The 13,512-nt window shown below is 39.5% G+C and overlaps 1 pseudogene; it reads right to left on the reverse strand.

Moving 5' to 3' along the window:
• Positions 1 to 1,881: 1,881 nt before the first annotated feature.
• Positions 1,882 to 3,165, reverse strand: LOC129678823 (tubulin alpha chain-like; annotated as a pseudogene).
• Positions 3,166 to 13,512: the final 10,347 nt, after the last annotated feature.

The following is a 13,512-nucleotide window of genomic DNA, read 5'->3' on the forward strand; positions in this document are numbered from 1 at the left end:
AGTTTGAAATTTCATGCTTCTGATAGCTCAACTTCTTCACTAATAAACTCTGAATGTTATTTCCAGTTGATAAAGCTGTTTCCAATCACAAATCTTCCTCTTGCCTTCCATCACTTTACTCACATTTAAGCACACTTTGGAGATTCTTTCCCACCTTTTTATTCAGGCACTGCATCCCAAGTCCATTACAGATGCCTGCATATATGTCCTTACTCCCTTTGTAATATCCCCATTAGATCTCCAGGACCTCCTCCCATAGGGTACATCCTACGCCTGCTGTCTATAGGGTCGGTGGCTGAAAACATTCCATGATTTCTTAAGTATAATTACTTTATCTGTGTTGTATTGATCTGTATAGGCCCCAGAAATGGGAATTATGTCTCAGTTTGTAACCAGGTGATGTTTGGCAATCTCATAGCACAGATTTTTTTTTAATTAGCTAACACACACACACACACGCACGTACAGAGACAAAGACAGAGACAGAGACACACAGAGAGACAGAGACAGAGGTTAAACACATCATGAACAGCACACACAGAAAGAAAAGCCAAACAGAAAAACAAACCAGACAATTACCATGTAGAATTTATACGACAAATGAAATATCTAACCCAGCGAGGACTGGGAATGAAGACATTTTACCTGCCTTGCCTTGTCCTGTAGCTTGTCTAAAGTGAGTAGAAGAGAGACTACACCAGCACCTCCTTTTCATGGCAATTACTAACTTTTTCCTCAGAGGACCCTTGTATGTGTTTCTTTATCAATGCCTTTCTGTCATTTTATATTATCTCTGCCATAACTATTGCTGGCTTTCAGGTGTTTCTCTCACTTCTCTCATTCCTAAAATGAAGACATAGCTGCCTTCATGGAATGCATCGATCACTGAAGCAGACATATCATAAAACTTAGAGTATTGTGCAGGAACAGCATAAGCAAGTGAACAAGCTGGGAAATTGTACTATCAGCAGTGAATGCTTTGATGTAAAAATGCTTAGTGCAAGGAAGTGGGAATGCTTGATTTGGATATCCAAAGGAGTTGGCCTACAACACTTCCTGAAAGCTTTATGAAGATAAGCAATAGAAATGAAACAGGCCATGTTTATGACCATAATTCAGTAGAAGTTGAGATTAGTGAATGTTAACTTAGAACTACTTAAGTCAAAAACATACAAAAATATATGTGTATGTAAAAGCTTGTTATAATTATATATTAGATATATAATAAATATTAAAATGAAAAGAAGATATATTCTACAAAACAGAGCTAAATGTAAGCCATTTTTCTTAAGATTATAATTTAATTATAACATTTCTCCCTTCCACTTCCTCCCTCAAATCCCTCCCATATGCTCCTCACCATACTCTTTATTCATGGCCTCCTTTTAAACTAATTGCTATTGCATATACATATGCATACATATTCATACATATTGATAACTATAACTTATTCAGTCCATATAATGCTACCTGTATATACGCTTCAAAGGGTGAGCATTTGCAGCTGGAAAGCAAGTTGAAATTATTTACCCTGGGAAAGTCTACCTCTCTCTTTCCCAGCTTTTCTTGGTTGCCTATAGTTCTTTTTGTAGGATTAAGGATTAAGATCTTGTGGGTTTTTCTTTGCTCAGATTAGTATATTTATTCATCATACTTTTTTGTTTTACAAGAAAAATAACACCCCCCCTTTAAATGCCTTTTACTTTAAGACATCACGGGAAAACCTTACAGCCATACATGGAAAAGATTGACATGATCACAGATGAAAATAACAAAATAGAAACATTGATGCCTGTCAGCTAATGTTTAAGATGAAATTATGGGAGTTTTATGTGTTACAGGGGCTGAAAGGAATAGATTAATATCCCTGTCCTTTTTTTTCTAACCCTTTACTTCAACAGAATCCACACCAAACTCCTCATAATCTTTCTCTAAGACATCCATGTCCTCAGGGACCTCAGAGAAGTCCCCTTTCTCCATGTTATCACGCATATCCCAGTGTAGAGAGGTATGCTTTGCATCAGGTCAGACTTGTGGTCTAGATGAGCTCAGACAACAGCAATGGCTGTTTTATTACTCAACATGCACACAGCTCTCTGTACTTCAGCCAGGTTTCTACCAGGTACCACGGTGCAAGGCTGGTAATTAATGCCAACCCTCAAGCCAGTGGGACATCAGTTCCACACACTAGATACTGTGTTTGGTCTTGATGGTGATATCAATGGCAGCATTGACATTAGGAACCACATCACTATAGTACAATAGGCAACAAGCCATGCTTTTATCATTGTGAGGGTCATGTTTCATCATGGATGAGTTGGGTCAAAGCAGACACTGACAGTGTCTGCTACAAAAAGCTGTTTCATGGTAGGCTTTCTCAGCAGAGATAACAGGAGCATATGTGGCCAGAAGGAAGTGGGTGTGAGGGTAGGGCACTGGGTTGGTCAGGAATTAGGTCAGATCCACTTGTAGAGTCCCATCAAATATGAGTAAATCTGTGATGGAAGATACTATATGGCTAACAAGGTGGCTGATTTTAGTGTATGTTGGGTGATCAGTATTGAGGTTCCCAGGACAGATATTATAGATGGCCTCATTGTCAACCAAGAAGGCACAGTCAGAGTGCTGCAGAGTGGTGTGGTTGGTAAGGATGGAATTGTAGGGCTCAGTGACAGCAGAGGAAACCTGGGAGAAGGGTGTGAGTAAATCAAGAACCCCAGGTTGGACTTCTTCCTGTAATCAGCAGAGGGCTACTGCATCAATAGGAAGGTGAATCCAGAGCTGGTTCCCACTGCCAAAGCGGAGGAAAACTAGAAATTCATGAAGATCTGTTCACTTGGTCCAAAACAAGGTCAATGATCTCCTTGCCAATGGTGTAGTGGCCATGATATAGTTATGGACAGCTGGTGAGCTACTCACCATGGAAGAGCTGTAAGTAGGTACCAGTGCAAATTTTATTGCTAACTATAAGTTCCAGGTCTTTGAACACTGCCCTAGGCTCATGCTTGCCAGTGTCTATCTTACTGAAGAAGGTGTTGAGGGAATCATCTCCTCTCTTGATGATCTTGTGGCTTGGCTTCCAGCCTAAAGGGAGTAGAGCTCCCAGTAGGCATTGCTGAGCTGGACACCAGCATGTTTAACATGGATGGAGATGCACTCATGCATGGTGACAGAAGCAGACACTGGGTCCCAGTCACCATCCCCAACAAACCAAGAAGAAACCAAGGTAAGAAAGTGCTTAAATTTTATTTTAAAGTCAAGAACTTTGGAGAACAATAACCACAGTAGGCCAAAAGAAAAACAGAAATACAAGACTGTAATATGAAAATTGAGATTAATGAACAGGAGAAAAGAAAAAATATATATAAAGATCAAAAACACTTCTGTATTATTTTTGCTTAGTTCCCCAAGCTGTAACTCCTAATTCTTTCCTCTGTTTCTCCAGGGCTGAGATTGCTGACGTGCATTATTACAACTGGCTCAGGAAACATCTTAAAGTGAATATATTACATTATAATAGCCATTGCAGATTTATTGAAGCCAACTAAAAGTCCTTAATAACAATGAAATTTTAAGTAAAACAGGTTACACCTACAAAAGAAATGGGATGGGGTTAAGATTATGCCCTGTTCCTCCACATGACAGGATTTCATAACTGCTTGGAATTCCATTTCCAGGGCATCTGATGGCTTCTCTGTGCCCCACCAGCCCATGGTTAAATAACAATTAGACCAGTGTTTATGTCATAGGGTTTTGTCTCTGGAGAGCTAAAATAGGCTCACTAGGAGTCCATTTGCTACCTGAGAGCCCTTTGAAGATGATGTTAGGCAAAGAGTTTGAAAACCATGTGGAAGGGTTGAAGAGATTGTTCAGTGGTTAAGAGCACTTACTACTCTTGGCAGAGGGCTGGGATTTGGTTCCTACTACCCATATACAACTCACAACGATCTGTAATGCTAGTTTTTTAAACACAAGAAAAGAAATAGTTGTGACTAAAGTACCGAATTTTTACTGGAGTAGGTAACTTGGTTTTATAAGAAGGAACTTATTGTTAAAGCAGGAAAAAAAAAAAACAATTTTAATATACTCTTAGGTCTCCAAGAACTAAAAGAAACCAGCAGAAAGACAGAACTCAGTGACAATACTGGCTGTGAAATTTGTGGTCCCAATAGACCATTAGCAAGTAAGAAGGCATCCAGGTTACTTATGTCATCATGTGACAACATATGTGGCAAAACAACTCAGCAGGAAAAGATTCATTTTGACTCATGGTTTGTGAAGGGTTCGTTCATCACAGTGCAGAGAGTAGTGCCAAATGGAGTAGTTTATGTTTGACTAGAAAACGGATAAAGGAGTCTACTGGAAGAACCAAGGCTATTCCTCCAGTGTCTTGCCTCAACTTCAACCTGAATCTAAGCTATCTCTGGCGGCCATTATGAGTGAATTAAAGGGACTGATATTTTAACTTTGGCTGAGCACTTCTGATCTAATTCTATCTGTAAACTACAGTTGTGCCTCACTAATCTCTACCATACCACAGTCGGGCCTGTTGCTTAATTTCACTCAGTTTTATTAACTACTTAGATATACTGCCGAAAATTAAGGTATTTACTTTATGCTAGAAATTCTTTTATTTCTTTTATTTTTTTAATTCTTTATTAATTACACTTTATTCACTTTGTATCCCCTTGTGGTTCCCTCCCTCCTCCCTTCCCAATCCCTCCCTTCCTCCACCCTCTGCATGCATGCCCGTCCCCAAGTCCACAGATAAGGGAGGTCTTCTTTTCCTTCCTTCTGATCCTAGTCAATTAGGTCTCCTCAGGAGTGGCTGCCATTACAGTGGCCTGGTAATGCTGCTTCCTCGCCAGGGGGAGGTAATCAAAGAGCAGGCCAATCAGACAGAGGAGGACATGTCAGAGACAGTCCCTGTTCCTATTACAATGGAACCCACTTGGATACTGAACTGCCATGGGTTACATCTGTGCAGGGGTCTTAGGTTATCTCCATGCATAGTCAGTCCTTGGTTGGAGTATTTGTCTCCGGAGAGACATCTGTGCTCAAATTTTTTTGGTTCTGTTGCTCTCCTTGTGGAGTTCCTGTCCTCTCCATATCTTACTGTTTCCCATTTCTTTCCTAAGATTCCCTGAACTCTGCTCAAAGGTTGCCCATAAGTCTCTGCATCTGCATTCATAGTCTGCAGGAAAGAGCATTTCAGAGGTCTTCTGTGTCAGGCTCCTGACTTGTTCCCTCTTTTCTCCTTCTTCTGATGTCCAGCCTCTTTGCCTTTCTGGATAGGAATTGAGCATATTAGCAAGAGTCCTCCCTCTTAATTAATTTCTTTAGGGGTACAATTTTAGTAGGTTTATCCTATACTATATGTCTATATGAGTGAGTATATACCATGTGCATCTTTCTGCTTCTGGGATAGCTCACTCAGGATGATCTTTTCCAGTTCCCACCATTTACCTGCAAATTTCATGATTTCCTTGTTTTTTATTGCTGAGTAATATTCCATTGTGTAGATATACCACAATTTGTGCATCCATTCCTCAACTGAGGAACATCTGGGCTGTTTCCAGCTTCTGGCTATTACAAATAAGTCTGCTACAAACATGGTTGAGCAAATGTCCTTATTGTGTACTGTAGATTCTTTTGGGTATATGCCTAGGAATGGTATAGCTGGATCTTGAGGAAGCGCTATTTCTAATTATCTGAGAAAGTGCCAGATTTGTTTCCAGAGTGGTTGTACAAGTTTACATTCCCACCAGCACTGGAGGAAAGTTCCCCTTTCTCCACAACTTCTCCAGCATGTGTTATCACTAGAGTTTTTGATCTTAGCCATTCTGATGGGTGTAAGGTGAAATCTTAGGGTCATTTTGATTTGCATTTCCCTGATGGCTAAAGACGTTGAGCATTTCTTTAAGTGTTTCTCTACCATTCGATATTCCTCTATTGAGAATTCTCTGTTTTGCTCTGTACTCCATTTTTTAATTGGATTACCTGATTTTTTTGCTGTTTAACTTCTTTAGTTCTTTATATATACTGGATATTAGTCCTCTGTCAGATATAGGGTTGGTGAAGATCCTTTCCCAATCTGTAGGCTGTTGTTTTGTTCTGACGACAGTGTCCTTTGCTTTACAGAAGCTTTTCCAGTTTCATGAGGTCCCATTTATTGATTGTTGCTCTTAGAGCCTGTGCATTTGGTGTTCTGTTTAGGAAGTTGTCTCCTGTGCCAATGAATTCTAGGCTCTTCCCCAATTTTTCTTCTAAGTGGTTTAGTGTGTCTGGTTTTATGTTGAGGTATTTGATCCACTTGGACTTTAGTTTTGTGCAGGGTAATAAATATGGATCTATTTTCATTTTTCTGTATGTAGACATCCAGTTAGACTAGCACCATTTGTTGAAGATGCTATCTTTTTTCCATTGAATGTATTTGGCATCTTTGTCAAAAATCAGGTGTCCATAAGTGTGTGGATTTATGTCAGGGTCTTCTATTCGATTCCATTGATCCACCAGTCTGTTTATATGCCAGTACCATGCAGTTTTTAGTATTGTTGCTTTATAGTACAGCTTGAGATCAGGGATGGAGATACCTCCTGAAGATCTTTTACTGTGGAGAATTGTTTTAGCGATTCTCGGTTTCTTGTTGTTCCATATGAAGGTGAGAATTTTTCATTCCAGGTCTATAAAGAATTGTGTTGGTAATTTTATGGGAATTGCATTGAATCTGTAGATTGCTTTTGGTAAGATGGCCATTTTTACTATATTAATCCTTCCAAGCCATGAGCATGGGAGATCTTTCCATCTTCTCATATCTTCTTCTAATTCTTTCTTCAGAGATTGGAATTTTTTTTCATACAAGTCTTTGACTTGTTTGGTTAGGGTTACACCAAGGTACTTTATGTCCTTTGTGGCTATAGTGAAGAGGGTTGTTACCCTAATTTCTTTCTTGGCCCTTTTGTCTTTTGTATACAGGAGGGCTACTGATTTTTTTGAGTTAATTTTGTATCCAGCCACTTTGCTGAAGCTGTTAATGAGCTGTAGGAGTTCCCTGATAGAATTTTTGGGGTCACTCACGTATACTATCATATCATCTGCAAACATTTTAAATGAAATTTCTTCTCACAATATCTGTGCGCTTGGGATAGAACAAGAAACAGTATGATATACTTTGCATATTTAGAACTAGTAATGAAAAAGTAATAATGATCGGATTCCGTAGTTTATTTCTGTATAAACTTTCTATAAACTTCAGGGATTAACATTTTTTGTTACTAACTTATCTAACATGTAAAACTCTTGCCATTGCAGAGATGTCCTGGTTATATCCTTTTCTTGTTTCTTTTTTCTCTCTTTTTATTAATCATATTCTCATACAATATAATCGATTACAGTTTCCTCTCTCCTCCTTCTCGTCTTCTCTCCCACTTCTCTCCACTGTTTTCTGTTTCTCATTAGAAATAAAAAGCATTTTATAAGAGATGACATTTCAAAATATAAGATAAGATAAAACTAAAACTACCATATTAAAGTTGATAAGCCAAGGCAATAGGAAATTAAAAAATCACCAAGAGATGGCACAAAAATCAGAAACCCACTTGTTTATACATCTAGGAGTCCCATAAACTGAAAGCAATCGTATATATGCAGAGGTCCTGGTGCAGACCTATGTATGCTCTGTGATCAGCACTTCAGACTTTGTGAATTTAATGAACCTCAATCAGTTGATTCAGATGGCTTTGATCTCCTGGTGTTCTCCATCTCCTCTGTCTCCAACACCCTTTGTCTATTCTTTTCCCCATGCTTTCCTGAGCTCTGAAAAGAGGGATATGATGGAGACATTTATTAGAGTTGTGTGTTCCAAACATCTCCTCTCTCTTCTCTGTCCCTCCTTCCCTTCCTCCCTTCCCCTCCCTGTAATATCTGGCTTTGAGTCTCTGTATTTGTTCCCATATGTGCAGGAGGATAACTAAGTAAGGCACCAATCTATGAGAATATTTAGGGTATAGAATTTGGAGCCTGGAATGGTAAGAACCTTTACACTGCCTGTATGTATATGTATATATATGGAGAGAGAGTATGTGTAGACCATATTCAAGAACAGCATCACTAAATGTTAACTTTTTATCATTATTATTTTCATTGTTTATAATTAAGACGTTAGAAAAGCACTGCTTTTCTATTGCTAAGCTCATTATCTGAACTTTAGTGATTCATTTGAAATAATATGCATGTCCTGTGTTCCTGATGAATATGCTTGAAATTCTTATGCTCTATCTGCTCCACTTATACCTGTGAAATTGGCAAAAATTATGAAAGTATCAGATGGATTTGAATATTCATTCACAATAACTTTGGCCTTCTCTTGAATTAAAATAAGTTCTCTGTATTGATCTGTCTACTCACTTGGCTGTCCCTGATTAAACTACATCCATTCCTGGGGAGCTACTTACTTATGTGCTTTCTTTCAGTTCTCCAGTCACCAGAGCTTCATGTCCTGCACCAAGTCCCTAACTGCTGCTAAACACAAGATTAAGTGGGAACATATACTTCCAAGCTCAAGGATTAATGCTAGTGTTAGCGCTTTGATCAACAGAGAACATCTAAAAAAACTTTACGTCATAAAATTCTTGCATGTTTATAAAACAGGAATTTAAATGTCCAAAAAAATCAATACTGTACTGTTAGAAGAAAACTTTTATTTTGTCTGCTTACTGTAATTTCAGGGGTGGTTTTTATACTAGATGGAAATCCTCTAAACTATGTTAAGTAGGCAGCTCACATGGTGTTAGATGCAGTCACATGTGTGATGAGTGATGGCAGAAGAGGAGACATTTGATGACTAACTGCCATGAATCCCATACTAAGCATAAGAATGCGCTAAGTGTCAGGAAAGAAAAATAACAGAATAAAGGAGGCCAAGTGGATGCTGCCTGAAATTGTCAGTATCAACACTGAAGGCAAGTGACTTGGGGACAGGGTTCCACTAAACATTCAAGAAGGAAGAGGGCTGGTCAGTGCATGACATTGTGGCAAGATCGCATTGATTAGTGTAATGGATAAGAGTACTGTTGTGGATTTATAAGTGATTTAAGGCAGATTAGAGATAAAACACAAATAAAAGAAATAGAAGTAGGCAGACAAATAGGGCAATCATTGACAGAAAATGGAGAAAATAGATAATTTTCATATGCATATTTATGAATACAGAAAAAATAGATGGAAAAGAAAATATAAATACATTTCTCTTTCAGCACATGCTAAAAGAGAATCAAATGGCCATTTTTATAATTTATTTATTTTTATTAATTACAGTTTATTAACTTTGTATCCCCACATAAGACCCTCCCTCCTCCCCTCCCGGTCCCATCCTCCCTCCCCCTTCTTCACCCATGCCCCTCCCCAAGTCCACTGATAGGGGAGGTCCCCCTCTCCTTCCTTCAGATCTTAGTCTATCAGATCACATCAGGAATGGCTGCATTGTCATCTTCTGTGGCCTGGCAAGGCTGCTCTCCCCTCAGAGGGAGGTGATCAAAGAACAGGCCAATCAGATTATGTCAAAGGCGGTCCCTCTTCCCATTACTATGTAACCTACATGGACACTAAGCTGCCATGGACTACATCTGTGCAGGGGTTCTAAGTTATCTCCATACCTGGTACTTGGTTGGAGTATGAGTCTCTGGGAAGACCCTTGTGTTCAAATTTTCTGGCTCTGTTGCTCTCCTTGTGGGGTTCCTGTCCTTTCCAGATCTTACTATTTCCCACTTCTTACATAAGATTCCATGCACTCTGCCCAACAGTTGGCCATAAGTCTCAGCGTCTGCTTTGATAGTCTGCAGGGTAGAGCTTTTCAAAGGCCCTCTATGGCAGGTTCCTAGGTTGTTTCCTGTTTTCTTCTTCTTCTGATGTCCATCCTCTTTGCCTTGAGGGATGGGGATTGAGTATTTTAGTCAGGGTCCTCTCTCTTGATTGGTTTCTTTAGATGTACAGGTTTTAGTAAGTTTATCCTATGTTATATGTCTATATGAGTGAGTATATACCACGTGTGTCTTTCTGCTTCTGGGACAGCTCACTCAGGATGATCCTTTCCAGGTCCCACCATTTACTTGCAAATTTCATGATTTCCTTATTTTCCATTGCATAGATGTACCACAATTTCTGCATCCATTCTTCAGTTGAGGGGCATCTGGGCTGTTTCTAGCTTCTGGCTATTACAAATAAAGCTGCTACAGACATAGTTGAGCAAATGTCCTTATTGTGTACTTGAGCCTGTTTTGGATATATGCCTAGGAGTTGTATGGCTGGGTCTTGAGGAAGCACTATTCCTAGTTGTCTGAGAAAGCGCCAGGTGGACTTCCAGAATGGTTGTACAAGTTTGCATTCCCAACAGAGGAAATCGAATGGAAGAGAATCACTTAAAGAAATGTTCAGATAGAATACAAGGGCTTATTTCAATCTTCTTGTATCTGTTGAGGCTTGCTTTGTGACCAACTATATGGTCTATTTTGGAGAAGGTTCCATGCAGTGCTGAAAAGAAGGTATACTCTTGAGTTTGGGTGAAAAGATCTGTAGACGTCTATTAGGTCCATTTGATTTAGGGACTCTGTAATTGCCTTTATTTCCCTATTTGGTTTCTGTCTAGTTGATCTGTTCCCTTGGTGAGAGTGGGGTGTTGAAGTCCCCCACTATTAAAGTATTAGGATCAATGTGTGCTTTAAGCTTTAATAATGTTTTATTTATGAATGTAGGCGCTCTTGTCTTTGGGGCAGAGATGTTCAAAATTGTGATGATTTTTCTTTTGATGAGAATATAGTGGCCCTCCTTATCTTTTTTGATTAATTTTGGTTGAAAGTCTATTTTATTAGATATTAGGATGTCTACTTTAGCTTGTTTTCTGGAACCATTTACTTGAAAAACATTTTTCCAGCCAGTTTACTCTGAGGTACTGTTTATCTTTGTTACATAGGTGTGTTTCTTGGATGCAACAGAATGTTGGATCTTGTTTCTGAAACCATTGTGTTAGTTTGTATCTTTTTGGGGAGTTGAGTCATTGATGTTGATAGATACTAGTGACAATAAGTAACAGGACAGGAGCCTACTGCAGAGGGCCTCTGAAAGACTCTACTTAGCAGTGTATCAAAGCAGATATTAAGACTCATAACCCAGCCTCTGGCAGAATGCAGGGAATCAAAAAAAATGGAGGGGAGGGGAGTTAATATGACCTGGAGAGGATAGGAGTTCCACAAGGACTAAATATATGTGGGCGCATGGGTCTTTTATGAGACTGTTTCTCCAAACAAGGACCATGTATGGATGCAACCTAGAGCCCCTGCTCAGATGTTGCCCTTGGTAGCTCAGTATCCAAGTGGGTACCCTAATAATGGGAACAGGGACTTATTTCTGACATGAACTCGATGGCAGGCTCTTTGACATCCCACCTCCCAGGGAGGAGCAGCCTTGCTAGGACACAGAGGAGGACTTTGCAGCCAGTCCTGAGACACCTGATAAACCAGTATCAGATGTAAGGGGAGGAAGTTCTCCCTTATCAGTGAACTTGGAAAGGGGCAGTGAGGAGATGAGGGTGGGAGGGTGTGATTGGGAGGAAAAGAGAAAGTGGGATACAGCTGGGATACAGAGTTAAAAAACTGTAACTAATATTAAAAAATAAAAATTAAAAAAAATGTTCAAAGTCTTAGTTACCAGGAAATTGCAAATCAAAATGACTCAGGGATTCCATCTTACAACCATCAGAACACCTAATATCAAAAATTCAAGTGAAAACACATGCTGTAGAGGATGTGAAGAAAGGGGAACCCTCCTTCATTGCTGGTGGGTGTGCAAACTTGTGAAACCACTTTAGAAATCCACCTGGTGCTTTCTCAGAAAACTGGGAATAGTGCTGCCTCAAGATCCAGCACACCTGGGCATATATCCAAAAGCTGCTCAACCATACAAGGACATTTGCTCAGCTTTGTTCATAGCAGCTTTATTTGTAATCACAAGAATCGGAAACAATATAGATGTCCCTCAACTGAAGAATGGATGCAGAAATTGTGGCACATTTATACTATGGAATACTACTCAGCTATTAAAAACAAGGAAATCATGAAATTTGCAGCAAATGGATGAAACTAGTAAAGATCATCGTGTGGCACCCATCCTGAGTAACTCAGAAGCAGAAATATACACATTGTATTTACTCATTTATAAATGAATATTATCCATGTAAGATAAATAACCATACTAAAATCTATAGACCTAAAGAAGCTAAACAACAAACAGGACCCTAGGGATGATGCTTAATCTTAAATGGTTATCCACCCCCCCCCCCGGTATCCTAAAGAACATAGGCACATTACCTATGGTAACAAGGGATCCTTTCATTGGAATGAGGCATAATGCGTGAATAAGAACAGGGCCATATTCTAGGAAAACGACAGCAGCTTTAGTGAAGCTTGGTCATATGTGGCTTCCTTAGATATCATCAAAGCAAGGAAAGAACAAGGACGTCTTTGGCTTTGTTTGCTGAACACTGAAGGTGAGAGCAGAGGGCTCCATACCAGTTCATGGAACAGAGGCATTGAATATTTGTTGGTATACATTTTGTAGAGAGAAGAGGCTGCAAGTTGTATGAACACATTATAAACCTGTATTTGATAACAGCACATTCTGATAAAAGTTCAGAAATATAAGCTGTAACAGACTAGATTATATATGAAGATGATGAAGCTGAATTAAGGATAACAAGAAGAAAACTCATACCTTGTAACTTGTCTCCTATAATACACAGAGACTAGTGGACTCAAACTTGTAGTCCTTCCTCAACTTCAGGGATGCTATGATTAAACGGATTCCTGTACCATCACATACTCTCCTCCCTCCCTCCCTCCCTCCCTCCCTCCCTCCCTCCCTCCCTCCCTTCCTTCCTTCCTTCCTTCCTTCCTTCCTTCCTTCTTTCTTTCCATTCATCCTGCTTTTCTTCCATCTTCCATCCTTTCCTTCCTCTCTCACCCCTTCTTTGCATCTTACCGTTCAGGTTCATTTAGTTTTGTTGCTCAGGCTCTCCTTAAACTTCTGGATTTGGGCAATCCTCCAGTCTCAGCGCTTCAAGTTAGCTAGGGCTTTGTTTTGTACCCCTGATCTTGTCCTCTTGGATTTCTGATTGATATTATGATTTATTGCATTCAAAAATAATCTTGAAGGCCAGGTATACTGGCACATACTTTTAAATTCAGTACTTTGGAGGCAGAGTCAGGTGAATTTCTTTGAGTTCCAGATCACCATAGCATATATAGAAAATTCCAGGTCAGAGGTCAGCCAAAGGATACAGAGTGAGACCCTGTCTCAACAAAACAAAACATATTGAAATTTGACCTCTCAAGAGTACTATGTCAGATTCTTTGCACCTACCAATCCTTGTCCTAGTTAGGAGCCACAACGTCATCTACCCAGTTAGTCCAAGTCTGTTGAGAACCCTGGTTTTCTCACACCGCAGACCTAACTCACCATTAA

Source organism: Psammomys obesus, unplaced genomic scaffold (assembly GCF_907164565.1).
Source record: "Psammomys obesus unplaced genomic scaffold, mPsaObe1.curated_primary_1811, whole genome shotgun sequence".
Lineage (NCBI taxonomy): Eukaryota > Metazoa > Chordata > Mammalia > Rodentia > Muridae > Psammomys > Psammomys obesus.